Source organism: Geotrypetes seraphini, chromosome 17 (assembly GCF_902459505.1).
Source record: "Geotrypetes seraphini chromosome 17, aGeoSer1.1, whole genome shotgun sequence".
Lineage (NCBI taxonomy): Eukaryota > Metazoa > Chordata > Amphibia > Gymnophiona > Dermophiidae > Geotrypetes > Geotrypetes seraphini.
Genome location: NC_047100.1, coordinates 30,106,028 through 30,133,348, shown reverse-complemented (window position 1 = coordinate 30,133,348; position 27,321 = coordinate 30,106,028). Strand labels below are relative to the sequence as shown.

The 27,321-nt window shown below is 43.6% G+C and overlaps 1 protein-coding gene across 1 annotated transcript in view; it reads right to left on the bottom strand.

Moving 5' to 3' along the window:
• Positions 1 to 22,875, bottom strand: part of CAMKV (CaM kinase like vesicle associated) — a 102,808-nt gene extending 79,933 nt beyond the window's left edge. The window contains exon 1 of the mRNA XM_033926003.1: positions 22,789 to 22,875. The gene's annotated coding sequence lies outside the window, so the exon portion shown is untranslated. The remainder of the gene's footprint in view (positions 1 to 22,788) is intronic.
• Between the last annotated feature and the right edge of the window lie 4,446 nt (positions 22,876 to 27,321).

Here is a 27,321-nt window from a genome sequence, read left to right as displayed (position 1 = left end):
CATTGTAGAATAAGATTACAAAAGATTACAACTACTCCAAAATACTGCAAAGGGAAAATACAAAAACATCTCTTCACTTCTGAAGGAATTACACTGGCTCCCTATGAAGAGAAGAATACTGTGCAAGACAGCCTGCATGGTACACATTCCCATCATGGGAGAACGCCACAGGATTTATCGCAGACATCAGTTAAGCATGCCTTATTAAATGTTAGAACACTTCAACAGTACAAATTAGCATCCCCCTTTCAGGCGTACATAAGAAGAAGCTGCATGATTCAACTTTCACATACCAGGGACCCAGGATATAGAATGGTCTTCCCCCCCCCTTCACACGTGACAACCATGCCAATATAATACGTTCAGAAAGAATCTTAAGACCCACCTTTTCTCCTTGGATCTAAAGTAGAGAGCTGAACGGGGACGATGGGAATCCCCCGGGACCCGCGGGGATCCCGCGGGTTCCCTCCTTGGGTCATGGGGATCCCATGGGGACACCCCCCTAGGGTCACGGGGATCCCGTGGGGACGCCCCCTAGGGTCGCGGGGATCCCGTGGGGACGCCTCCGAGGGTCGCGGGGTTCTTGCGGGGCTGGATGTATTCAGCCGCGAGGCTCGTCTCCCTACCTGCCCTCAGCCTTGCCACACACAGCCGAACGGAAGTCTTCCTGATGTCAGCGCTGACGTCGGAGGGAGGGCTTAAGCAAAGCCCTCCCTCCCTCCGACGTCAGCGCTGACATCGTGAAGACTTGCGTTCGTGTGCTGTGGCAGGGCAGGCAGGGAAAAGGCATTGGTACAAGGCGGGGGGCGGTCCCGGGGCGGGTGCAGCACAGCCAGCCAGGTCTCCCGACCGACCGACAATAGGCCCGGTCCGTCAAACCTCCCTGCCATGTAGCCGCGAATCTAAATTACTTTCTTACAGCAGCTTCAATACTCTGGCTGCTGTAAGAAGGTAATTTAGATTTGCGGCTACAAGGCAGGTTTGTTGGACCGGGCCTGTTCTGTTGTCAGTCGGGCGGGTAAGCGCCACAAAGGTAAGGGGCAGGGAGGGAGAAAGGGAGGAAAGGTGGAGTGGAGAGGAAAAGGCACTTAAGGTAAAACTGAGGGGGTAGAAGGAGCTGAAAGCACTGGGGAAGACAAAGGGGTGGAGAAGGACGCTGAAAGCACATGGGGAAGACAAAGGACATAGGGAAGACTGGGGGAGGAGAAGGACGCTGAAAGGACATGGGGAAGACAGGGGTGAGAAGGACACTGAAAGCACATGTGGAAGACAGAGGGGGGAGAAGGATGCTGACAGAACATGGGGAAGATGGGGGGAGAAGGACGCTGAAAGGAAATGGGGAAGAGAGAGTGGGGAGAAGACGCTGGCAGGGAAGAAGACAGAGATACCAGACTATGGGGGGAGCGGAGGGAAGAAGATGGGCGCTGGATCAATTTGGAAGGGGGGAGAAAGGGAGAGGCACAGTAACGGAGCAAATGGAAGACGCAGAGAGAAGAGAGACAGTGGATGGAAGGAATTGAATGAGAACATGAGGAAAGCAGAAACCAGGCAATAAAGGTAGGAAAAAAATTCTTTTTTTTTTTTTGCTTCAAGATATAGTAGTATATTAGTTGTGTTGATAAAAATTTATAAACATTAGAGGCTCTGGTAGAAACCCGTTTACAAAGTATGTATTCTTCCCAATTAATATTTCCAAATTAATAAAGTCTCTTTCCTTATTTGTAAATGGGTCTCTACCAGAGCCTTTAATTCAGTAGCATAATTAAATGAAATAACTATTTCTGTAGTTTATAGGGACAGGTAGGGACAGAGGGGATTCCTCACAGGGACGGGTGGGGACGGGGGGATTCCTCACGGGAATGGGTGGGGACGGAGGGATTCCTGGTGGTGACGGGTGGGATTTCTCACGGGGACGGGTGGGACTTTGGCGGGGACGGGTGGGATTTCTGTCCCCGCGTAACTCTCTAATCTAAAGCAAAATCCCAAGAGCCTACCTCCTGCTCTATACTCGTGTCCTGTTCTTAAATCTTGTTGTAAACCGCAGTGAATGCTATCGAAAAATTGTGGTATAGAAAAAAAATGTATGGTAATATTAGAAACTTGGAAACTCCATATGCAACATCTGACCACTGTCTGCACAGCTCTATCCCCAAAAGTTTTAATTAGGACAAAAAAGGTCCAATATCTGGGATTTTCTGTGGGAAGTGAATGGGTTAAGCTCTTACCATCCAAAATGGAGGCTCTCCAAGCCATACTGACCCCAACAACTAAGAAGCAACTTCGACATTTCCTTGGAAAGCTAGGATATTACAGAAAATTCAGACCAGCTTTGCAAGCACTACTACATGTCTAACTGACTGTTACAAAAATCTTGTCCTAATAAGTTGGGCTAAGACGCTTAAGAAAGTTGGTTCTGAAGAACGTTAACTTTAATCAAGCATTTATACTCCCAAACCAATGCCTCTGGAATAGGTCTGGGAGCTGTTCTAAGTCAGGGTACGGGAGATGATAATGCCAGAACTTCTCTATGTTTGGTGTGTAGTCTGTAACCCCTGAAGCAGCAGTCCGAAATGGAGATTTCCCCATCGGGTTTACTGGCTGCAGTGATTGTAGGGTGGCGTGCCAAGTGACGTGATCTGTGAACTGCTTAGACCATTTTTGCAGCTAAGTTTCCCTATCTTTTAATGCTTTTGGATTTTTTTTGAAGTTGTTGGTGACTTTATGTTATTGTACAGATCTTGAATCATACAACCCAGCGGTATATGTCACAATCACAAAAATACTGTAAAATACCACTTATATAGAACAATACACATCAGTATTGTTAAACCCTAACACTGTAGGGCTTGCTAAACGGCCTCAGAGATGGAGCCTACGCACAGCCATACAATCACAAGCTGGGATGATCCGCGTAGATGTAATACTCCTGCTCCAATCATTGGCCAATAAACACTTGTTTTAACTTTTTTTGTGCTATTTTTTAAAGCTAATATAAACCCTTCACCAATCACTACTGAAGATATAGTGCGTTTTCAAAAAAATCTTCAGCGAATACTGTCCAAATTTGAAAAATTAGACCACACAACTTATCTTTTTTGTTGAATAGTCTTCGCTGTGGGAGTCTTTTTTTAAAACCTCAGTTAGTTCATGTCCGTCTGCCGACACGGCCAGCATTTCGCGGGAATTACATACATCCGCTGCGTCAGGGCCACCGGGACATTAACAATCACACGCACACTTCGTTGGTGGATGACATCACCGACGAAGTGTGCGTGTGATTATTAATGTCCCGGTGGCCCTGACGCAGCGGATGTATGTAATTCCCGCGAAACGCTGGCCGCGTCGGCAGACGGACATGAACTAACTGAGGTTTTAAAAAAAGACTCCCACAGCGAAGACTATTCAACAAAAAAGATAAGTTGTGTGGTCTAATTTTTCAAATTTGGACAATATGCACAGTATTTGCTGAAGATTTTTTTGAAAACGCACTATATCTTCAGTAGTGATTGGTGAAGGGTTTATATTAGCTTTAAAAAATAGCACAAAAAAAGTTAAAACAAGTATTTATTGGCCAATGATTGGAGCAGGAGTATTACATCTACGCGGATCATCCCAGCTTGTGATTGTATGGCTGTGCGTAGGCTCCATCTCTGAGGCCATTTAGCAAGCCCTACAGTGTTAGGGTTTAACAATACTGATGTGTATTGTTCTATATAAGTGGTATTTTACAGTATTTTTGTGATTGTACAGATCTTGGTCACATTTTGTTTGATTTTGGCGTGCCTTTGTATGTGGGTGGTTCCTCTGAGGGCTGCTTTTCCACCTATTATTACCACCACATGTGTGCAAGTATTTCCAACCTTTGAGTGTTTTCTAGCAAGTGGAGTTTTTTTTGCCATATGAAGCTGAACTGAGGCTTTTTCTTTTCTTTTTTCTGACTTTGAATGCTCGGGTTGTGTGTGGGTGGGGAGTGCGGCCTTGCAGTGTCTTTCAGGGACATAGTTGTTAGTAGGAGAGATCTTTTTCTAAGCGATAATGTGTCATAAACTGAATAGCATTATTCCAGTACCAAAAAGGAGTGTCTTGCTAAGTGGACAGTGAAAAGTCCTTCAATACTACCTCTTAGGGAGAGAGTTCACATTAATTAGCAATCGCGCTCCCCTGAGATGGCTCCATCAAATGAATATGAACTCCCTCCTAATATGATGATACCTCACTTTATAGGCCTATCGACTCAAGGTGAAGCAGCAGGCTGAAAAGGAGCAGCTCAATGCAGACTTCTTATTTTGTGAAGTAGTCTCAGCTGTATTCAACGCTCAACCGGACAGGTCTGAGCTGAGGGGTGGGTATGCGATGGGAAGGTTCAGAATCACTGGTGGACTCAAGGACAATATACCAAAACCAGCTGGGTTTAAGAAGAAAGCCTAACCCTCATCTGCTTTTCTGTTGTAGCGCCAACATTATGGAGCAGATTGTCTCTCAAAGTTTAAATTGGGCTTCAAAACTTTCTTCAAAGACATTTTGGGTACCTAAATTATGACACTTCTATTAGAATCCAATTCTTTAAACTTTATCTCTTTTTTCCTTTCTTCACCTCTCTTCTTCTTCTAGTCTTTTCTTTTATCATTCTCTTGTAACCCACCCTCGTGGTTAGTTCCTTTCCCTCTCCATTTATTTTAATATGATGTATCCTCTTATCGTTTTTCCCTTTTGTATCAAGTATGTCTGTCCATGGCTTTTAATAATCCCTGTACCTCTTCCCTATTTTCTTATTCTTGTAAAAATTGTATGGAAACTGCTTAGGCTTTAAGAGGTATATCAAATATAATAAAACTTGACTTAACACGAAGGAAAACACCTACTTTGGAAGAAAGAAAAGCTTACTATCCTAAGCACCTAAGAATTGGCACTGCTGGGTCAGACCAGTGGTCCATCGTGCCCAGCAGTCCGCTCCCGCGGTGGCCCTTAGGTCAAAGACCAATGCCCTAACTGAGACCAGCCCTACCAGCGCACGTTCTTGTTCAGCAGGAACTTGTCTACTTAGTCTTGAATCCCTGGAGGGTGTTTCCCCTTTGACAGACTCCGGAAGAGTGTTCCAGTTTTCTACCACTCTCTGGGTGAAGAAGAACTTCCTTACGTTTGTATGGAATCTATCCCCTTTTAACTTTAGAGAGTGCCCTCTCGTTCTCTCTACCTTAGAGGGTGAACAACCTGTCTTAATCTACTAAGTCTATTCCCTTCAGTATCTTCAATGTTTCTATCATGTCCTCTCTCTGTCTTCTCTTTTCAAGGGCTCATTCAAAAGCAAAGGTTCTAGACTTACAAAAAGGTTTCTCGCCCTTAGAATTGCTCCTTTCAGTTTTGCCCACCTCATTTCCACTCCTTCCAGATGTTCCCATTCAGATAACAATTCCTTGATGTAAACCCCCATCCGAACAAAGTTAATTTTTTTTTTTTTAGAGGCAAATAAGTAAAAGTAAGAGGACAAGAGGGCCGCTTTGGTTCTCAAAAGTAGTAGCTGAGAAGGTAAGGAATAAGAGGTTACTTTCACAAACTACAAAAGATCACAGAAAGAGGGAGACAGGCAAAAATATCTGGAAAAGTTGAGAGGATGATCTTGTAGTCAGGAAAGCAAAGATGCAAATGGAAGAAAATAGCTAGCATGGTAAAACGGGGAGTCAACATTTTTTTACATATATTAGCGATACGAATACAAAGACAAAGAAGTGCATTGTGAGACGTGAAGGGGAGGAATATATAGAAGCTGATAAAGAAAAGGCTGAATTGCTTAACAAATATTTCTGTTCTGTGTTCACGGCTGAAGCATCAGCAGCGGGACCGCAGAAGACAAATGTGAATAGGGATGGAGGAGTGGTAGACCCTGATCGATTTTCAGAGGGTTGTGTTCATGAGGAGTTAGCTAAAATAAAGGTAGACAAAGCGATGGGGCCGGATGGTGTACATCCGAGGGTGCTAAAGGAACTTAGGGAAGTTCTGGTGGCTCCGCTGACTGATCTTTTCAATGAGTCTCTAGAGTCGTGAGTGGTACCAGAGGACTGGAGAAGGGCGGATGTGGTCCCTCTCCACAAAAGTGGAAGTAGGGAATTACAGGCCAGTAAGTCTGACTTCTGTGGTAAGCAAATTCATGGAAACGCTTTTAAAACAGAGAATGGTGAAGTTTCTGGAATCCTGTGGATTACAGGACCGGAGGCAACATGGATTCATTAGAGGTAGGTCTTGTCAGACAAATCTGATCAGTTTCTTTGACTAGGTGACTAGAGAAATGAATAGAGGATGTGCGCTAGATGTGGTGTATTTAGATTTTAGCAAAGCCTTTGACAGTGTTCCACACCGACGTCTAATAAATAAACCGAGTGCCCTCGGGATGGGTCCCAAAGTGACAGGCTGTCCCGGAGGGCTCCCTCTCTATCTAATGTACCTGGGGCAATGAGGATTAAGTGACTTGCTCAGAGTCATAAGGAGCAGTGTGGGTTTGAACCCACAACCTCAGGGTGCCGAGGCTGTAACTAACCACTGCGCCACACACTCCCACAAAAGGAGCTTTTTTTTTTTTTTTTTCTTAAAATCAAAGCAGTAAGTTTGGCCATCCCAGAAAATGTGTCCTATGAGATTTATTTCTGCGAGCTAAAACTATCCGATTTTGGTGCAGTTTAGCAAATGAGGTTATCTCCTCTCTTCCAATTCATCCTGTCAGCTGAGCTCTTGAAACAGCCTCATCCTAAAATGTTAACAGCTGTTCAGAGACGGGTGTTAAGTTTTAGTCCTTAATCAATATGTGCTAAATAATTCTTGGAGGAATGTATACAGACTGTTTAGGCCAATGAAGCTTCATTTGCATCTGACATTCCTTCATTTGCATGTACATGCATCTAATTTTAGCGCGCACACTTCATATTTTTTTCATGTATATGCAGAGACCCCAATGTCTCCATTGTGCATTCTTAGGAGGGAGATCGAAGAGGCGAAACGGGGTGGGGTGGGGAGCACAGCAGTTGTGTTAGTGTGAGAAGAGGAATCGGGAGCAGGGGAACTATAAAAGGCTTGGTATATTTAATAACTGGAGCAGCTTGCCTCCGCTAACAATGTCAGTAGCGAAATCAGTTGCTAAGGAAACCAAAGTTTTTCTACAGGAAAGAGTTCCTGGGTCCTGGCTGGCTTTGAAGAGAGAGAGCTGCTTCCCCTGGCTGAGGGAGCTCTTTCATCTCACTGCTAGGGTTGCCTTGAGAGAGATCGGCTCTTTCTCAGCCAGATCCATCTCTTTCCACCCCCTGCTCACCAGTACCTACGCTTGCGTTGAACTAGAATATATCTTTTGATCTCTCAGAAAGGGAACCAGCATGTCTATAGCTCTACCAAATCCTCATCTATAATTAATCAGCTATATTTTAAATCTTTCTTTATTTTATTATTCTTGTACATAAGGGAGGGTAATTCCAAAGAAATATCTGAAGAAATGATGGGTAAAAGCATGGGGTATAGGCCATCTCCAGTCAGGCTCCGTGCCTGCCATGGTCCCAGTGAAAGGTGGAGGTAAACCCAAAAAGCAAACCACAGGTCCTGACAGAACAGCCTGAGGATGGGTCAGCCCCAGAGTGGGAAGATATGGAAACCCTCCCCAGTCACTGCCCTGCTGTAAACACACCTAGGTTTTAAATCTAATCCTGTTTCTAGGAAGTCATGCAGTCTCCCTAACAACCACTGGGGGGAGCCCAAGAGAGCCACAAGCTAGAGCAAGCTCAGACAGGTTAAGGCGTGGCTCCTCTCCTGCAAAGCCTGCAGATTTGACTAGGAGAGGATAGGGAAGAGGAACAAGCCTCTCCCAGCTCAAGTCAGGGTAATGGCTCTGACCTCATGGAAATAGAAGAAGCTGGTTCTTCTACAGAGTTTGCAGCACCAACCCAGGAGGAGCAATGGAGTTTCAGGAAGAGCTGTTCCAGGAACCTGAATTATGGCGGCCAAGCACTACTGAATGCAGAGTTGTGAGTTTGAAATTGCTGACTTTGGGACTTTCTGAAATGGTTCTGTTTTGCTGCATCCTTTGGTGGTATTTTTCTTTGCATTTCCTGTGCTGTTCTGGTACTCAAGCCAAATCCCCTGCATTTAAAACCCCAGCTGTTTTATTTTTGGACTCTGTATTGGGGTTGGCCACTAACTGATGCCTGAGAGAGGTTCTGTGTTCTTTTTGTTTCCTGTTTTTTTTTCATCTTTAAAGCCCAAGCCAGTAGGAAGCTGAGCTGTGCCACTAACTTATGGAGAAGTTTGCTACAATCCTGGGTGGGAATTTTGAAAGCATTTTGCCACAAGTTTGCTTTTCCAAAAAGCTTTTCAAACTCCCCGGCCCCAGTTCTGCTTGCTAGCAGCTGGAGGCTTCCGTACTTTAGTTTTGATAAATGTTTAAATGCTACGTATTACTTTTAAAATCTTACTATTAGTTTTTAAAACATTACTTACAAATGAACCTCAATTCATTAATAGATTACTCATTACGTATAGTACTTCACGCTCATTAAGATCCACTGATCAAAAACTTCTAACGGTTCCATCATTAAAAGTTATTGGAACTCGTCGCACTGACATCTTCTCCGTTATAGCCCCACAATTATGGAACAGTTTACCCCAGTATCTTAGAATAGAAAGCGATTTGAAACAGTTTAAAAGCAGCTTAAAAAGTTTCCTTTTTAAAGATGCGTTTGATGTGTGAATTTTATTAAGAATTTTTATAAAAATTTTTATTTTCTTTATCTTTTTATTCCCTTGTGATTTCCCCTACCTGGTGTATTTTCCATTTATGTTCTCTTTAATATATACGATTGTAGTTCTACCCTTTCTTTCCTCATGTGTCTGTTAGTTAGTTTGTTTGATTTTAAGATAATGTATACGTTTATAATTACTCCGTTGTACCTATTTTTTATCTGTAAATCGCTTAGCAATTTAAATTAAGCGATTCAACAAGCTAAAAATAAACTTGAAACTTGGAAGTTGAACTTACCTGGAACCAGCATTAGGCAGGCTAGTGCAAAGAACTCGGAGGATAATAACTCTTTAGGAAAAGAAAGAAAAGTTTTGTTTCGAGAGTGAAAATCCTGAAAGCTTTACAGGAGTTTTCCTTGATAGTCATTTTTTTGTTGTACTTAAGTTTACTGAAGATTTGGCACATCCCGACCAATAAACCTGTGTTGGAAAGTTACCCAACCACAGAACTCGGTGTTTTGCGCTCTTTGGTTTTTATCTTTCTTTTGCCCCTGCAGGGCTCACTTCATCCTGAGTAGCACGCCCAGACCAGTAGTTTTGCCTGTGGCCACTTGGGCGCGCTGTTGGCCGTTCTGAGAGACCCTAGTGGCTACATACTAGAGAATGACATGGGGATGGGTACCCAGGAAAACCACAGGGCAGGGATGGAGATGGAGTCTACGGGGTCAGAACGGAAACAGAGCCTGCAGAAACAGGTGCAAACTTTGTCCCCATATCGTTCTCTATAAACTTGAGACTAGTATCAATATGTAGAAAGTTAACATCTTAGACAAATGGCAACTGAATTCCATGATTTAAAAAGAACTGCAGAAGCTGCTTCTAGATTCAAGTGAACTACTGTTAAATGGCATTATTAATTTTGTGTCTTGTCTGCCTTTGATGTGGCAACAAGAGTCTTGTCTGCTGATCAGACTCCTACCAGTGGCATACCCAGCATATGTGACACCCAGGGCCCATCATTTTTTAACACCCCCCTCCTTTATATGAGAAACATGATTTTTAGTAATAATCTGTCACACAATAGTGTAACTAGGAAAATGCAGCATCTTACATATTGCAGTGAGCAGGAGAACATCAATACACTCACTGTAAAACTAAACAAGCCAGACTAGTCCAGATTGATCCTGCACAGTCAATGCTAACAGAGGACCAGGTCTTTCGTACACACATTCGCCCAGTATGGACTAAATACAGTAGTACCTTGGTTTGTGAGCATAATTGGTTCCAAAAGCATGCTTGTAATCCAAAGCAAATTTCCCCATAGGAAATAGTGGAAACCCTGATTCGTTCCACAACCCAAAAACAAATTTATTTATTAAAAAATGTATATACCGTATACAACTATGTGGTTTCCACGTCACATACATAATAATAATTAATAATAATAATAACTTTATTTTTGTATACCGCATTACCATGGAAGTTCTATGCGGTTAACAGATGAAGAGACTGTATATTACAGCGAAGTTACACCTTTTTTTTTTTTTTTTGGCATAGCTACATTTACATTTTCGGCGATGCTACATTTACGGTGAAGTTATTTTTTAGGTTGGTTACAATTGCAGAGAAGTTACATTTGCTGTAAGTTGCGTATATATAGCGGAGTTCATACAGTAGTGTTACATATGGCGGTGATATATACTGCGGAGTTTGATAAAGCAGAGCAGAGGCATTTAGTAAGGGAGGTAACGAAGAAGGGGTGATTAGATGGATAGGGTGATCCATTTTGTTAAGCCATTTGGTGGCTGACAGGATTGGAGGAGTCGAGTCTGAGGTAAGTCAAGGTCCGAGGAGGAGGCAAGGAAGAGGGGGGGAGAAGTTAGAGGAATTTATCAAAAAGGTAGGTTTTGATTGACTTCCTGAACATTTGGTAGGGGGGGAATTGGAGATGAGTGCTGTGAGGCATTTGTTCCATTTGCCCGCTTGGAATGCAAGGGATCTGTCGAGAAATTTCTTGTAGAGGCAGCCTTTCAGGGAAGGAAAGGAGAACAGGTAGGTGCTCGGTTAGGTAGATTGGAGAAGAGCCTGCTAGGGTTTTGAAGCAGAGGCAGGCGAATTTGAAGATGATCCTTGCCTCCACCGGCAGCCAGTGGCGTTTAGTGTAATAGGGGCTAACGTGGTCATATTTTTTGAGGCCGAAGATGAGGCGGACAGCAGCATTTTGAACTATTCTTAAATGTTTGATGGTGTTTTTATAGGATCCCAGGTATATGATGTTACAATAGTCCAGTATACTTAAGATTAGTGACTGGACCAGAAGACGGAAGGAGAGGTGGTCGAAGTGGCGTTTAATGTTGCGAAGTTTCCAGAGGGAGTAAAAACATTTTTTGACCTGGGCACTGGTATGATCTTCGAACGTCAAGCATCTGTCTAGGAGGACTCCAAGGGTTTTTATGGTGTGGTTGATAGGATAATCTAGGCCGTTCAATTTCAGGGAGGTGTTTGTAAGTTTATGGTTAGGACTTGCCAGGAAAATTTCGTTGTTTTCGGTGTTCAGTTTTAATTTGAATTGTGAGGTCCATAGTTCTAGTTTGGTGAGGACGGAGGAGGTGAGTTGTTCCGTCTGTTGTGTGAATGAAGTAAGGGGAATGATAATGGTGATGTCATCTGCGTATATGAATGATTTTAGGTTTAAGTCAGCAAGTGTCCGTGCCAGGGGGGCCAAGTAAATGTTAAAAAGGGAGGGGAATAGAGGGGAGCCTTGTGGGACTCCGCAGGGGTTGCGCCAGTGATGGGAGAAGGTTCCATTGCTGTGGACCTGGTAAGTACGGTTAGTTAGGAAGCTTGAGAACCAGTTTAGTACTTGGCCGGTAATGCTCAAGTTTAGTACTTGGCTCCCCGGTGCGGCTGCTCCTGTCCCAGCAGCCGCCGTTGCTTCCAGGGCTGGGCTCAGTACTGCTGCAGCGTTCAAGGCGCAAGAAGCTGGCGTGGCATTGCTGTGTGGAACAGAAGCAGCGAAGCCACAGACGGTGTTCGCCGTGCTTTCCCAGGCCTATAATGGTGTTGGTGGAGGAGAACAGGCTTCGCAGCGTCCCAATGCCCAGCTCTGAGCACATCGCCAAGATTGGGGGGATGGCAGGGTTGGCGGGTAAATTGTGCGCGATGTGCTCGGCAGTGCGACGCATGATGTGCATATATTGTGCGTACAGGTATTTGACTGCTCGTTTTGCGAGTTGAAATTTGCTGGAGTGTTTTGCTCATCTTGCAAAACACTCTAAACTGCGTTACTCGTAAACCGAGGTTTGACTAATCACAAACTAAAAATAGAAATGTGAAGACAAAAGTTAAACTGAACCTAAGGTTACCAGACATCTGGATTTCCCTGGACATGTCCTTTTTAGAGGGCATGTCTGGCATCCGGACGGCTTTTCAAAACCCAGCACTTTGGGTTTTGAAAAGCTTCTTCTTTGGGACTGCGTCGGGAGGGCAACTGCGCATGTGCAGATGCCCCCCCCCCCTTCCTAGAACTAGGCAGGGCTGATTAGAACTGGGCGGGCCTAGGGGCAGGGCTTTGGGTCCAGATTTTTGTTAACTAAACTCTGATAACCCTACCTGAACCACCAAGAAGTCTTGTACTCTGCATACAATGCAACACCACAGAAATAGAAACAATGATGAATGTCCCCTAATATTGTGCAAAATATAAAGATAGCAGATATAAATTTGACAAAAAAGAGAAATAACAATCATGACTTTACAAATTAAATAATACCATTTTATTGGACCAATACATGTTTCAATTAGCTTTCAGAGCCCAAAACCTCTTTCTTCGGGTCAGTAAACTATACTGCTGTTATGGTATCCTGTTCTGACCTGAGGAAGGGGGTTTTGGTCCCTGAATTGGTCAAAAATATATTACAATTAGTTCAATCAAAAGATCACCTTATTTCCATTTTTTTTTTACATTATTTATTTATAATTATACAAACTAATTTTACAAGAATAATTCTTGTTATATTAAATACAGGGAAGAAAATTACAAACCAATAAAACTCTTACAATACACCATATTGATTAACCCCTTCTTAGACCACAATAATAGGGGGGTGATCAAGCGTAAATTTTGAGAGAATTTTACAGGAATACAAAACCAAAGAAAAAGGCATAATGTATCAAGCGCCCATTACTACCAATGTCCCTCAATCCTTGATGATCTTCTTAACATCTAGGAATTCCTTCAGATGGTTAGGAGAGAAAAAAACATATTTAACTCCCAAGTACCTAACCAAGCATTTGCAGGGATATGCCAGAAGAAAAGTTGTTCCTAAGTTTACAGTCTGTTGTCGCATTGAAAGAAATTCTTTCCTCCGTTCTTGTGTAGTCTTAGCAACATCAGGGTATATCCATATTTTCCGTCCCCCAAATAATTTTTGGGAATTTTTGAAGAATAATTTCATAATCATATTCATATCTTGCTCAAAAACAAATGATACTAATAACGTTGCTCTATCCGTCTCAGATGTTATTGTTTGCTCAAGTAAAACCGTCACATTTGCAAAGTCTATCACATTTGTCTTTCCTACCCTTTCTTTTCCAATCTCATTTCCAATTTGATTTTCATTTTCATCATCTTCTCTTCCAGGCATCTTTTTATTTGGTAAATAATAAATTTTGTTAATTGGATGAATACAGTTTGAAGAAATTTCCAAATTTTCAATGAAGTATCTTTTCAACAAATCAATAGGTAACACACCTGGAGTTTGAGGAAAATTTAAGAAGCAGAGGTTCAAACGCCTATTAAAATTTTCAAATTGTTCTAACTTCTTATGAATAGTAGAACTATCTTTAATTGAATCCAATTTAAATTGTTGTAAATGTTGTATATCCACCTGCATCTGCTTGGCTTGGCTTGTATATTCTAATCTCATAGTTTCAACTGTCCCAGTCAACAATTCCAATTTTTCAGTTAATTTTGTTACCTCTTCAGTTGATTTTTCAATTTTTCCTTCCATCCGCTGAAGCAATTGCCAGATGCTATTTATAGAAACCTCTGTCGGAGAGGAAAAAGATTCCCCTCTCTTTGTTGTTTCCATCTGCCGTCCCGCCGTCGACGCTGTGCCCTCACCGGGAGACCCCACGTCTCCACTTCCGGGAGCGTGTGACTCTCGCCGCAGCGTTTCAGCGGTTGCCGGGCACGGAGGCGTCATGGGAGCTGAGGGAGACAACAATGTTTCAATGCCCGAAAGGGCCAGTGACTCTCTCCCATCACCGCCCAACGCCGAGCTCTCCACTCTGGCAAATGTGAGCGCCGGAGAAGCCGTGAGGAAGCGGTCCATCGTCTGCTGAATTGGGGTGGATATCAGGGCCGACGAGGAAGAAGCCCTGAGCATCCCTTTCCTCTTAGAGTGGGGCATCGGTTCAAAGGTATTGAGTAAAAAATGTTTGCTGCGTCTCTCGCAGCTTTTCTACATCGCCGCCATCTTGATCCGCCCCCGTACCACCCCTTATTTCCATTTTTAAACGTTTATCAACACAGCTACAATGCTACTTTATCCTAAAGCAAAAAAAATAAATAAATGAACAATTTTTTTTTCTACTTTTTGTCATCTCCAGTTTCTGCTTTCCTCATCTTCTCGACACTCTCTTCATCCATCTACTGACTGCCCTATCTCTCTCTGCCCCTTCCAGAAACTGTCTACCTCCCCCTTCCATATCTCCCTCCACCCCCATTGATCTGGCAATCCTCTCTTCTCTCCTCCTCCTTCCCTCTACCCCTGCCCCCATGGGCTGGCATTTTTCTCTCTCCTCTCCCTTCTCAATTTTCTGCATCTGTCGAAATTCTTACTATGCAGTCCCCAATTTCCCTGTTGTCATTTTGTCTACCTACAGCTTGCCACCTCTCTCCCTCACCCCTCCAGTATTTCACTAACTCTATCCTCTTCCCCCCCCATCCAGCATATGCCCTTTTTTATCTAACCCCTCCTTCCGTCACGTTCCCTCTTTTCTCTACTCCTTCCGTCCAGCATCTGTGTCCCCTCCAACTTCCAATGTCTGCCCCATTCTTTTTCACTTCACCCCACTTCAATCGGCATTTGCCCCTTCTTTCTCGCTTCACCCTACTTCCATCAGCATCTGCTCCTCTCTCTCTCCACTTCCCTCTCCCTCCATTACCCTTTCATGCCAGTATCCTTCTTCCTTCTCTCTCCCTCCCTCCCAACACCATCCAGTATCCTGCCCCCTCACCTCCCCACTGCTGCTGTATGCTTCTCAAACCAGCAACAGCAGCACTCTACAATTAAATTTAGTCATTGTGCGACATTCTTACACCTCCCCTCAGCTACTGGTTCTGCTCCAGAACAAGAAAGTGACATCGAAGGGGGTAGACCAGCAACTGCGGAGAGGTGCAGGAAGGTCCTGCGATAGCTGAATTTAAAGTTTACTGCTGGTTTGGGAAAGCAGCAGATAAAAATCAAAAAGGAAAACAGGGATTTTTTTTTCTTGAGATAGCTGCACAAAAAATACCCTTGAGCTGAGTTAGGGGCATAGTCAACAGAGTGTATGTATGATAATATACATGTAACTCAGTGGTCTCAAACTCAAACCCTTTGCAGGGCCACATTTTGGATTTATAAGTACTTGGAGGGCTGCAGAAAAAAATAGTTGATAGTTTTTCACTTTCTGCATGTTGCACTGTAATGGTTATAGTTTATAAATCTTTCCTTAATTGCTTCTGATAATTTCAGATGATCCACATTTTGGATTTGTAGGTACTTACCTCATAAAGTTGTCACTTCTTTAATAAGACATTAAAGTATCAATAGCAAGAGAAGATTTTGGACCAACTATTTTGAGGCTCTCGGTATTATAAATAATGATTCTTTATAGAGAACTTGTGCCTTAAGTGTCTGGCGGTCGCGTCAGCAACTGCCTTCTGCTCTCACCTCCTCCAGCACCAGACACACGTATAAGCTGCACTGTCTCCAATAGTTACCTTACGTTCTGGAATGTTGCCCGCCTCACTGCTGTAACCTCACGCAAACGCTTTCCTGCATCTGCACGCGATTAGACTCCAGCTCACAATCGCATACAGACACAGGAAAGCGCTTGCGTGAGGTTACAGCAACCTCCAGAAAGGACCGCTGGACACTTAAGGCACAAGTTTTCCATAAAGAATCATTCTTTATAATACCGAGGGCCTCAAAATAGTACCTGCATGTGGCTCCCAGGCAACGAATTTGAGACCACTGCTGTAACTGAACCAAAAGAAAGCAACCCACTGTATGTTGGATTTGCCAGGGCAGGGATTTAGATAGCAAAATACCCACCCCCCTTGGTCTTAGCATGGAATCAGCTAGATGCCAGAAGAGCCGGTAAATAATGTCTATGTAAGAGCAAATGAATCTCCTGAACAAAAAGTATATCTGCCCACCAACCACTGTACTGTCGCTCCACAGTTGTCATAATCGGGGGCTTCTTGAAGGCCTCGAAAGCGTAGGTTATGCCTGCGGGACCTGTTCTTGAGGTCCTCAGTTTTGTGTAGCAAATATGTATCCTGAACAGCTGATTCCACTACCGTCAATGCGTCTTGGTGTTCCTCCAATCTCGCCTCGCTCTCCAGCACCCTGCCTCCAAGCTCCTTAATCTTGTCCTGTAAATCTGCAGAAAGGGTGGGGAGCTCAGATCGAACTGCTTTTAGATCCAATTTGATTTCCTCTAGCATCTGGTGAAAGTCCAGCAGGGGATCAGTTCCTTCCAGCAGTACATGATCGGCAGTCGCACCCCGCTGAGATCCTGCACAACATGCCACTCGCTCTGCCTCCATTGTAGCCTCGCCATGAGGTTGGGAGGGAGAGGAACGATATGTGAAAACAGCCAAATCCTTTCCAGAAACTCACGCTCCACATAAAGAAGCTGACTGTAAGCAAAAAATGTTGTTTATCACCAAATACACGCTGGGCCCCGCGGAGCTGTAGACCTAAGCGGCAATCTTGAGCGGTGATGTCATAAGGGTTATAACTGTTGTAATTCATAACTTATTTCTACCCTCTTAAGATGAAAAATAAACTAATGAGTCGGTCATATAAATAGTCTAATAAATAAAATAAAGATTACAAATCAATAATACTCCAATCCATTTTTATAATTTTATGAAGAATAAAATCTTTATCCTAATTTAAACCTCCTGGGAGTAAATGACTATAATTCATATTACTTTCTATTCTTCTTGTAACAAATATTGATCTATATTTCCTCCTCCTAGCCCTTGGTTTTATTACTCTGAATACAAAAATTTAATATCTTTTGTTTCATGTCCTTTCTCATTCCAGTGATGTATAAAAGTGCTGAAACTACATTCCTATTTACAGTATTCAATTTCTGTGTTCTACTAGTCTTGACCTTATCCTTATGGTTTCCTTATCTCAAGAAAGATATAGCACGCTAGAAAAGGTTCAAAGAAGAGCGACCAAGATGGTAAAGGGGATGAAACGCCTCTCGTATGAAGAAAGCCTAAAACGGTTAGGGCTCTTCAGCTTGGAAAAGAGACGGCTGAGGGGAGATAGGATTGAAGTCTACAAAATCCTGAGTGGAGTAGAACGGGTACAGGTGGATCAATTTTTTACTCCATCAAAAATTACAAAGGCTAGGTGACACTCGATGAAGTTACAGGGAAATACTTTGGAAACCAATAGGAGGAAATATTTTTTCACTCAGAGAATAGTTAAGCTCTGAAACGCATTGCCAGAGGTTGTGGTAAGAGCGGATAACGTAGCTGGTTTTAAGAAAGGTTTGGACAAGTTCCTGGAGGTAAAGTCCTTAGTCTATTATTGAGAAAGACATGTGGGAAGCCACTGGTTGCCCTGTATCAGTAGCATGGAATATTGCTACTCCTCGGGTTTTGGCCAGGTACTAGTGACCTGGATTGGCCACCATGAGAACGGGCTACTGGGCTTGATGGACCCAGTAAGGCTATTCTTATGTTCTTTAGTTCTTTGTTTTGTAACATATATTAATTTACTGGGACACTGAATCTAATATAATAAAACGCTAAGCCGCACATGTGCACTCCCGCCTGCGTGCGTCCGTTTTCCATGAGATGTAGGGCACCTGAGGTAGGAGTGCGCATGCGCGCGAATCTCTCTCTCTGGCTGGTCATCGGCGGCGTCTTCGCTCCTCTCCCCGGCACACCCGAACCCCTGTTCAGCCTCCCATCTGACCCTAACTTCGGCTCCCTTAGTCCCTTGCCACCGCTCCTCTTCTCTTCCCGCCCCATGGTCCCGACAAACGTCCTTACTCCAGCAGGGGCTGCAGCACTCTAAACATGCTGCTTCGTGGCCTGCTGCTGCCCTGATTTGCCCTGAACAAAAGCAAAACTTAGGCAACTAAAACAAGAGCGTGGACAATAATAAAAAATATGGAGCTAAAACAAGAGTATAGACAGTAATAAAATTTGGCCCCCAGTGGATCTTGATAAGCCAAGGAGGGGGAGGGCGGTGAGTTAGTCAGAATATAAGCGCAGTCTGGTCAGACGTTCTTCATATGGGATGTCTTTAAGTCCCGAGACCATCCTAGTGGCCATTCTCTGGATTGACTCCATTCTCTTCATCCTTTTGATAATGTGGCCAAAACTGGAAGTGATCCAGGTGAGGTCTCACCATGGATCTGTACAACGGTATTATGACTTCAGGCTTTCGGCTGATAAAGCTCCTTCTGATGCAACCCAGCATTTGTCTAGCTTTTGCTGAAGCTTTCTCCACTTGATTTGCAGCTTTCATATCCTGGATGAGAACTCCTAAGTCCCTTTCTGCAGTGGTTCTTGCAAAGTTTTCACCGTTCAAGGTGTATGTTCTGCTTGGGTTTCTGCTCCCAAGGTGCATTACTTTACATCTTTTGGCATTAAAGTACTTGACCATTGTTCCAACAAAAGCAGGTCCTGCTCCATAGTGCTGGGCCTGGTTGCGCTATCAGGTTCTGTTGCTCTGCCCACAATGTTGCATAGTTTAGCATCATCAGCAAATAATGTAATTCTGCCTCGAAGTCCCTGAGTTAGATCCCTAACAAAGATATTAAATAGCATTGGGCCCAATACCGAACCCTGTGGCACTCCGCTGGTCACTTTTGACGTTTTTGAGGGAATACCGTTCACCATTACGCTTTGAAGTCTGCCGCTAAGCCAGTCTTGTACCCATGCTGTCAGTGTTTTTCCTAGTCCTGAGTTCATCTTGTTCAATAACCTACGGTGTGGAACACTATCAAAAGCCTTGCTAAAGTCTAAATACACGACATCCAGGGACTCGCCCTCGTCCAGTTTTTTTTTTTTTTTTTGTTACCCAGTCAAAGAAGCTTATCAGGATGGATTGACAAGACCTTCCCTTTGTAAAGCCATGCTGGTGGGGATCCCTTAATCTTTCATCATCCAGGATGCCAGATGCCAGGAAACTTTGGTTCTGGCCCTTGGTGCTAGATTTTGATATTTAGTTCTTAAATTTTAAATTTTGTTTCCTATAATATTGTCCTTCTATTGCATGCAAACCTCCCTTTTTCATTATGGGTAGAGCGCAGGTAGTTTCTCTTAGAGAGAGAAAGGGAGGTAATTCTCAGCAATGGTTTCTAAATAGTTAAACCGCCATTTACTCAAGGGAAAAGTTATCTTTTCAGCTCTGGCATTCACTCCCCAATATTAGGACGCATTTGAAACCTAAATCCGCTTTTCTTGCTATCTGATTCCTGCAACCTTGGTTTTTCTTCCTACCCTTTGTCTTTCTAGGCTCTTCTGGTTCCCCCCTGTGCCTGTTAGTCATTCTCTATTGAACTGAATGTCATGTAAGTAATTTTCTAACCGGTGGGGAAACAAAATTTAAGTGTGAGCTTCTCTTATGTCTCTTGGCTGAGAAACAGAAAAGGTCAGTTATGTATTTAGGAGCTAGATCGAATAGTACCTTGTAACAGAAACAGTCTCCATCGGCACGTGTGAAGTTCAAGTTTGGCTGTTTCTGTTACAAGGTACTATTCGGTCTAGCCCCTAAATTCATAACTGACCTTTTCTGTTTCTCAGCCAACAGACATAAGAGAAGCTCACACTTAAATTTTGTTTCCCTACCGGTTAGAGGATGTAAATTGAAAAGACATCAACTTCTTTTCTCACATCAGGCAGCATTATGGGGTAAAGATCTAGAGCAATTGCTTACGTCTACTACTGATGCGGAATTTAGGAAATGCCTAAACATATCTGTTCCTAAAGTACTTAGGCAACTAACCTCATCCCACAATAACTGAGCCCTAGACCTGTTAATCACTAGTTTCTGACTTTGCTAATTCCACTCAACTTGTAGCATCTTTCTATCATTGTTAACCAGCAGAACATTGCTAAATCCATTCAAACTGTAACATCTTCTAATTATTGTAAACCGCATAGACTTCACGGTCCTGTGGTATAAAACTGTTCTATTATATTATTATTTTGATACTTATGGAATATTTTTTATTTGTATGAATGTCCTGTATCTTGATTTAGTTTGTACAAGGCTTAGAAGGTTTTTATAAGTGTTGTGTCAAATTTTAAATAAACTGTAAACTGATTTATCTGGATAATGCCAATGTAAATCTTTACGGCCAAGTTAGAAGTTATCTGGCTCCATAGCAGATAACAGTTTGGATAATATTCAGGCATTGGCCCTGAATAGCAGCGGGACCAGATAATTTCAGTGGGCACTAGCACCCACCTGGCTCTGAATATCTGGATGTAATTTTAAACGCTGTGGTCAGCGCCTAAAGCAGCGGCCAACCTTGGAGCTTAAATAGCAAAGGTTTTGAAATTATCCCCCAGTACGCAAGAATGCAGCAACAACGAGGTTTATCATCAGAACCCCACACGCATACCTGAAACAGGCACACAGGGAAACACATTTTATTATCAACAGTGTGCTTATAATACAAAAGTACAGTTTTTTTTAAATAAAACATTGTGAAAACATAAATAAAACATCGTAGGACAAAAATAACCAAGACTTGGGCATCGCTCAAAGATGAAGCAAGAAAACGGGGCAGAAAGAAGCAGCTAAGTCTGCGCCTTTGGAGGACTGCAGCTGCTTTGAACTACGCAAGACGGCTTCGCTTACACTGTAATTAGAGACAATGAAAGCATTGGGTGATACACTTAAATCCAGAGGAATTCATTTATGCAAGCAACAATGAAAACAGATTTTTCACTATTTCTCTTAATGTAACGCTCTCGTTTTTAAGAGATTAAAAAAATAAAACCACAAGATGTATGTATATACATTCTATACTAGTATCACTTATTGCTGTACATGAAGGAGCTTACTCTAGTCAAAACAGACTAATACAGAATTAAGGAATATTCTGTTTTAAGTGTGAAAATAGACAATTTAACAAAAGAGACTACATGAGTAAAAAAAAAAAAAGTGGCAAGGACAAGAGAGGCAAGCTGATAGTGTCAAACACCTCGGTAATTCTGCTCACACACCTTGGGTGTTGTGTGTATATTTAGCACTGAGAAAAGAATCACACAGTGACAAGGAGAGCAAAGGCTTGGGTGAGGCAAGCAGAGCTTTCGTCCCTAATCCAATAACAGGCAAGTCACGAACACCTCCTGTCCCATAGCAGCAAGGGTCCAGTCGGACTGTACCAACCCCTACCGACTCTGGCTCGTAACCTAGGTTGTATGTTTAAGTCCTAACTCTACATATTTCTTTCTCATTCCCTCTGTACGTCTTGACCCTCTTTATCGCTTTGTATTTTCCTGCATGATCAACATTTGCTATTTTTGTCCAAGTGTAAGCTCTTCTGTGCAGGCGCTGTCTCTTACATGTTTGCTGTATAGTGCTGCCATGAAGGCGGGTTCGCGTCCTACTGACTTGGTGAATTACAGATCTAAAAAGAGATTAGTTTGTGTTAGTAGGGTAAGGTCCCCCAGAGTCATCACCAGGGTTGTTTTCAACCATGGTAGCACTATAGAAATAGTACTAAGAGTTGTATGTAATTCATATTTAAACTGTCAGCTAGCACACTTTGCTTCAAAGCTCACATTTAAAAAAAAAAAAGCAGATAAGAACATAGGGCTTGCCATACTGGGACAGACTGAAGGTCCATCAAGCCCAGTATCCTGTTTCAACAGTGGCCAACCCAGGTCCAAAGTGGAAAAACAGATTTTATGCTTTCTCCTAGCCATATGCAGTGGATTTCCCTAAGCCACCTTAATAATGGCCTATGGGCTTCTCTTTTAGGAAATTATCCAAGCCTTTTTTAAACCCCGCTAAGCTAACTGATTTCACCACATTCTCCAGTTAGGCAAGCCACAGTTTAATTACAGATGGTGTGAAGGCTGAGTAGTCAGAGATGCTGTCAGCTGAGGCAGACTGAATGCTAAGCAGAATTCTATGGCAATTTATTATAGTAGGAAAAACAACAGTAGATATTAAATAATCATGAACTCCCACAATTCATAACTTTGCTGCAGGAAGTCAATAAGACAAATGACCGTAATAGAGCTGTAGTCTCAGCTTAATGCTAATGCCTGTAGGAGCCAGTTCTGTGGGTGCTTGAGCAGGGAACTGCCCCCCTCCCAACATTGAACAAACTCATGCAGTGCGTTCAGAGAAGCAATTTGCATTGGGTTTAGCACCTCCAAGAATTGTTAAAAGTTGGCTCCTATGTTAGTGCAGCTAAACAATCTTAAAACTGTTGCTACAATTCAAGGAAAATAAATCCAAAATGGTGAATTCAGTCATTCTTCCGAAACCCCAGACTCGACTCAGGAAAATACCCCCCCCCCCCCAATCTAACCTCATCTTTCATTTTTTCTACTCGTTTAACAAAATCGTAATACAATGAAGCAAGAGATTAGCAGAGCAGGGTTTCAAGAGTTGCAACTCGGTCTGTGGTTTGGATCAGCCGAGGTTCCAGGTTTCTTTCCATTTGCTAAGCCGCCTTACATCCGTGAAATAGGACGATTACAGCAATTAATAAGAATAAAAGCTAAAAACGAGAGTCAGGAAGGGACTGGACAAACTTCAAGACACGGACAACGAGCACATTGGGACAAGGAGGCTCGCTCACCTGGGATCTGGGCTGCGAGATCCTGTCCCCGTGAGCTGCTCTTCGCTCGCCAGCGTCGGGCTCAGCACCAGGGACAGTGCTCAGCAGCGAAGGGGCGGGACCAAGGGAAGGAAACGCCCACCCAATCGGAGACGGCGGGCGTGGTCACCGAGCCGGGACCCCGCCCCCAGCTCATTAGGACTAGGGTAGGGCTCCAGTCAACTGCTTCCTCCACTTCCATCCTCAAATCACAGAAGAGCAAATGGTTCATCTTTACTTCACTTTTTATTCCTCTCACCCCTTATCCTGCCATCCCCAAGAAGCTTTTTTCTCTGTATTGCCCTGCCCTCTTGTTTTTGTTGGGTTTTTTTTTTGGGGGGGGGGGCTTATGCCCCCATAATAGTACATGTGTCACTCCATATTTGCAGAGTTGGTGGCGACTTTGATTATTTGTGGTTTTTATTTTGCTGGCTCCTCCCCCCAAATGATGTCATCCCAGAGTGCTGATACACACTTTTTACTGATCGGTTTGCGAGCCTTTTGCGACCCGATTTCCCTCCTGCAGTATTCACTAACCCAGTGTTTTTCAACCTTTTTACACCTATGGACCGGCAGAAATAAAATAATTATTCTGTGGACCGCCCATCTCTACCCAATCTCCACCCCAGACCCCGCCCCCATAATAGTACTAATTGCACCTTGCACGTCCCGTGCCTCATCTGGAAGCCTTCCCTCTGATGTTGCAACGTCAGAGAGAAGGCTTCCGGTTCACGCACAGGATGCCTATAGGAGCCACTGTCCGTGGCTTTGTGCACTGAATCAGTTAGGAAGAGGGAGCTGGCTCGAAGATAATGCCGCATTGATCGCACCGTGGACCGGCGGTTGAAGAACACTGTTTTGGGCCTGATGCACATGCTGGCCCTGTGGACCGGCAGGAAATTTCTGTGGACCGGCACTAGTCCATGAACCGGTGGTTGAAGAACACTGCACTAACCTGTTTTGCGATCCGATTCCAATCCGTGCATGCAAATGAGGGGAACAGCATGCAAAGTAGGCAGGGACGCGATTCACTAAACAAATTTGCCGATTCGACTGTGCTGGCCGATAAACCCAAAAAGCGACTGCTGAGGACCAGTCGCTGAAGCCCTTTATGACTGCCTTCTGCCGCCCCGCTCTCAGCCCTGTCAGCCCCAATCTCCTGCTTCCCCGATCTGCCTGCCTGCCCCAACTCTCACACCCTTCCCCGCAGTGTAAGCCCATGGTTTTAACCCGCAGGCTTTAAGCGGGTTAAAACCATGGGCTGTAAAAAAAAGTTTTTTTAAAAAAGTTCCAGGCCAGAGGTCCAGCACATGCGCAGACCATCTAAAGATGGTCAGCGCATGTGCAGGATCGCTATAGAGCAATCCGTGCCAGCAGAAGGGAGTGTTCCATCTGCTTGTTGTAGTTTGGTGAATTCGTTGTATCTGCCCAGATCGAGCAACTTAGTGAATCTAGCCTTTTGTTGCTTTTTTATTTCCAGCACTTGCTTCAGTATTGCCTTCCTTCCAAAAAATCCCTGAATAAGTTTTTTCCTATATTATTTGCAATTTCATGATATTCACAAGGGATTTAATTTAAAAAACTGCAAAATAATATATAAAAACAATTATTTGTGTTTTTTTTTGTATTTGTGGCCTAGCTTTGTCCCTAATACGGAGGGAGAAGTGTAATACCATTTTTCCATTCATTTTTCATAAATACACACAATATAATCTACATAACGGTTAACCAGAAAATTAAACTACACAAAGCACACCGATCGTGTGCTGATTGGTTTGCAACCAGATTTCCCTCGGGCCCCATTCACTAACCTCTCCAGCGATCCGCTTCAAATCCGTGTATGCAAATGAGGAGAAACGCATGAAAAGTAGGCAGGGATGCAATTCACAACACAAATTTGGGACACCGATTGGGCTGGCCGATCAAGAATAGAAGCGACTGCTTAGGACCAGTTGCAAAGGTCTCTGCCGACTCTCCTACCCTCTGCCCTGATCTTACTGTGTAGGAAGAGGTTTCAGGCACCGGGGGAAATCATGCGGCTACTATCCCTGCTCTGCTCTCTGGCCTGAGCTCTGCTTTGGGGCCGATTCTAACCAATAGAGAAAGAAAGAGAAGGCAGGAAGTGTGACTCTCTGCCGCCTTCTCTGCCTTTAAACCCGTAGGCTCGCACTGCAGGGAAGGCAGCAGAGAGCAGGAGAGTCGGCGCGCGTGAAAACTAGTCTCTTAAAAGTTCCCAGCTCCTGGAAAAAAAAAAAAAAATTATGCCGGGGCCAGAGGTCCAGTGCAAGCGCAGACCATCTACAGATGGTCTGCGCATGCGCTGGGTTCACTATCAAGCGATCCGTGCAGACAGATGGGGACGTTCCTCCGATCGCGAATTCATCAGACCTGCCTGGATCGGGCCCGATCAGGTAGGTTCATGAATCTAGCCCATTGTTCCTGACACAATGGAGGGTTAAGTGTCTTGCGCACTCACTAACCCCCTACTTGTCTGATTAAATTGTAAGCTCTACTGCATACGTCTAACAGTGCTACAGAAATGCTAAGGAGCTGCAGTAGGAATTGAACCTGCTTTCCCAGGTTCTTAGCCCACCTCGCTATCAAGTTAGAAAAGAATGAAGGCATGTGATCAGCTAGAGAGAGATTCTGCAAGGCTCTGTGAGCAGAGGACGCTAACAATCCTACTTGCTCTCCCTCTCTAGAGCTGGATGTGAATGAGGGGACGTGTGCTCACTCCTACGCCTCCTCCACACTCTTCTGTTCCTGGCTGTGACAGCAAAGAGCAGGGAAGGGTCTGGCACCCCATCAACATTCTCGCAAGCCCAAGAAAGATGTGGAGGGAGAGGGTTCCATTCATGCTTCATACCAGAAGCATGAAATCCAGCAATCTGCATCCTACACATATGCCATCATAGTTTTGTTTTTCTTATTATTATCTGGCCTTGAATCATAAACCCAGCACTTCACTCTCCTCTTGTGATAGACAAAATTCCCAGGGAGGAAGAATCATTTTTAAGGCCTTCCATTTTCCATGTATATTATGGGCTACATTTTCAAGAGGGTGTATCTACCTGCAAAGTTTCACATACAGTTTCAATCCCACATCAAGTAACCATATGAACTGAATTTGAAAATCACATTTTATGCAGCAAAATAGGAACTGAAATTGAGCATTTGATTTCTTATAAACGTGTCATCTTAGAACTACTTTGGGATATTTTTCCACAGCTCATTTTATGCAATGAGACCTGGCTATTAATAACCGGGGTTAACAGTCAAATAAGATGTCTTAACAGTAGCCCAAGTTGATACTTTTCCCCCATAGCACAAAATTGTTTCAACATGGCTAATTTAGGAATTTACATGCATACATGTGCGCATTAAAAAGTTCTAATGAGCATAGAAACATTTTTATTGGAACACATAAGAACATAAGAATAGCCTTACTGGGTCAGTCCAATAGTCCATGAAGCCCAGTAGCCCGTTCTCACGGTGGCCAATCCAGGTCACTAGTACCTGGCCAAAACCCAAGGAATAGCAATATTCCATGCTACCGATCCAGGGCAAGCAGAGGCTTCCCACATGTCTTTCTCAATAACAGACTATGGACTTTTCCTCCAGGAACTTGTCCAAACCTGTCTTAAAACCAGTTACGTTATCCACTCTTAACACAACCTCTGGCAACGTGTTCCAGAGCTTAACTATTCTCCAAGTGAAAAAAAAATTCCTTCTATTGGTTTTAAATGGGGGAAATCCATTCAATATATTTATTAACGACCTAGAGGCAGGAACAAAATGTGAGGTTATTAAATTTGCGGATGACACCAAACTATACAGCAGGGTTGAAAACACGGAGGACTGCAAAGATCTCCAGAAAGATCTGACAGCGCTGGAAGAGTGGGCCAAAAAGTGGCAAATGAGCTTCAACATAGGGAAATGCAAGGTCATGCATGTAGGGAAAAAAAATCCGATGTTCACATACAAAATGGGGGGGATCACCGCTAGGGGTGAGTAACCTTGAAAGAGACCTGGGAGTGATGGTAGATACATCATTGAAGGCGTCGGCCCAGTGCGCCACAGCCTCAAGGTAGGCAAACAAAATGTTGGGCATCATTAAGAAGGGTATCACGTCCAGGACGAAGGAAGTCATCCTGCCACTGTACCATGCAATGGTGCGCCCGCACCTGGAGTACTGCGTCCAGTACTGGTCGCCGTACCTCAAGAAGGACATGGCGGTACTCGAGAGAGTCCAGAGAAGAGCAACTAAGCTAATAAAGGGTATGGAGGACCTCTCATATACTGACAGACTGAAAAAGCTGGGGCTTTTCTCCCTGGAAAAGCAGAGACTTAGAGGAAACATGATAGAAACCTTCAAGATCATGAAGGGTATAGAAAAAGTAGACAGGGACAGATTTTTCAAATTATGGGGAGCCATAAGTACAAGGGGGCACTCACAGAAATTGAAAGGGGGAAGGTTTAGAACAAACGCCAGGAAGTTCTTTTTCACCCAGAGGG